Source organism: Leuresthes tenuis, unplaced genomic scaffold, assembly GCF_036924035.1.
Source record: "Leuresthes tenuis unplaced genomic scaffold, fLeuTen1.0.hap1 SCAF_5, whole genome shotgun sequence".
In the NCBI taxonomy this organism is placed as follows: Eukaryota; Metazoa; Chordata; class Actinopteri; order Atheriniformes; family Atherinopsidae; genus Leuresthes; species Leuresthes tenuis.
The window spans coordinates 21457883-21460174 of NW_027325359.1; the positions used below are offsets into that span (position 1 = coordinate 21457883).

Sequence of the window (2292 nt, forward strand, 5' to 3'; positions counted from 1 at the left end):
TGCAAACTATGGTCGGCCATTCACAGCTTCCTCTCCACCATACTTCTATGGTAGGATATTCACACCCACTTGCATCCGAAGACCTCCGCCCCCACTTTTGTTGATATTTAGTCGGTCATTCGCACCTTACCCACTTTTGGCAAACTATGGCCTTCTTGCAGCCAAAAACCTCTGATCTCGCTTTTGATGATGTAAGGTTGGGCATTCAGACCTTGCTTCACCTGCTTTTCACCAAATATAGTCGGACATTCACACCTTCTTGCAGCCGAACACTTCCGCTCCACCTTTTAGTTTTCTATGGGGCATTCACACCTTTTTTTTCACCGCATTTTATAAAAACACCACAGGAACACCGTATTGAGGCTTTGTTCTGACCGCTCATTCGGTGTCGCGTTTCTTTCAAGCAATTCTCCTGGTTAGCCCGCACTCGGCTCGCTCCCAGAACCGTGTTAAAGTCTACTTCGCATTCACTCTCTTTTCTCAGCAGACTAAAAGAAAGTTTCATCTTGGGCTCCCTGAAACTTCCATCCTGCACCGCTGTTTGCTTTTTCACAAGAGCAGAGGAGAGCGCACCGTTCCCAGGGGCACTACAGTACCGGGTCGATGCTTGGAGTGAACGGAGCAAGCTCCTTTTTCAACTCCTATTGATACAAATCCATTTAATATGTAGTCCTCGCATAGAGGACACATCAGACATTAAACTAATAAGAACAGATACTACACTTGATCTTAGCCAAAAGGCCGAGAAGCGATAACTGTCCACTGGTTCACGTCCGAGGGCCCTTCCTGGCACAATGCGCACTTGTAGCGGTGTTCTTTTTATGGCCATAGTGTCACTTTGCACCTCGGCCCACCCGCTGCACTGAGCACTCTTCAGCCCTTTTAAATGGTATAACTTTACACTACCGCACGCTCCAGCGAGCACCATTCAAGCAACAACTTTGCACTCCAGCTTCGAACATTGGCACAGTCGCAACAAGTAAGGCGACTCTACTCAGAGAAGTCACTCTGCACAGTAACAAGATTTCTTTTGCACAGACAGAAAGGGCTTCATCCGCAAAGGTAAAGCCTGCCAAAAATAGAAACAACTCATTAGTGCTGCTCAACGTTGTACTTTGCAGTAAAACAAAGAGCAAATCTAAAGATTCAGGAATCCGAGAATAAGCTTACTTCCATGAGTTCTTCACGATTTCGGATTTTGCTATAAAATGAATTCCTTCACTCAAACTAAATTAAAACTGCTAAACCGCTAATCTGTTACATGCAAGGCAGATGTCAAATTCACCGAAATAGGATCTAAGGGTATTTGGCCAATCGAGCTGTAGCAGCTTCGGTAAAAGAGTATAAGTTGAAGAGTTTGTGAATAAAGGTGTGCGCACACATAGTGAGTTGTAGGAAAATAGGCAGGGAGCAATGCCGGCTGGGGTATAGGTTCTTGTATGTTGTCTGACTGTTTGATTTGAATGTGTTGTGTAAGTGTCCTGTTGAATGTTACATGTTTGGGCTTTGACACGCTTCACTGTGGTTGTTAACTGTGTGGTGTGTCCTGAAATGTTATATGTTTGGGCTGTGTGACATGCTTAATGCTTTTCAGTAGCAACCCACTTATTGATATATAGCAACTGACAACATAAGAAGTCCGGACATACTTTGATAGTAGTTGTAGAAGTATCCTTATTGATAATAGATAAACTAATTCATAGTGATAGAACAGTAGATGAACAGGTGCCTGCACATGTCTCATGAAAATAAAATGGGTGTATGATTGCTGACGGCAGAGCAATACTGCCAAACTTATGAGTTCTTGTGGCAAACTTGATTCAGTGTCTTGACGTGTATACGCTGTTTCGCTGACTTGTCACAAGAAACAAAGTGTGTTTGATAAGATCCGACCATTTTATTACGGGAGGATCAGTATGTATGGATTCTGATGTGACTGATAAACTCATTCGTATCTTAAGCATAATCTACTACGTGAGACAACGCCCTGGCACACAATCAAAAAAAAAAAAAAGAGAGAGCGGTTTTGTGTCCCCACAGTCCATAATGTAGAAAAGAGAGAAAAAAAGCCTTTCTGATTTGTTGTGTGTGCTCACAGTGCAGAGTGTAGAGAAAAGAGAGAAAAGAAAGCCGTTTTGGTGTCACGGGTGTTGTGACTTACACACACACATTTCTGAATTGAGAAAGGAAATTATTTTAGAGGAAGCACTAGAGTTTAGATCCCACATTTGTTGATAGGCATTCATTTAATTTTTCTTTTAATCAGTTTTAAAGTGAATACTAACTGAGAAA

General features: G+C 42.5%; 1 non-coding gene across 1 annotated transcript; it reads right to left on the minus strand.

Annotated features, from left to right (window-relative positions):
* Positions 1 to 562: 562 nt before the first annotated feature.
* Positions 563 to 753, minus strand: LOC140308008 (U2 spliceosomal RNA). Its single transcript, XR_011916022.1, has one exon. It is a non-coding gene; the product is annotated as a U2 spliceosomal RNA (small nuclear RNA).
* Between the last annotated feature and the right edge of the window lie 1539 nt (positions 754 to 2292).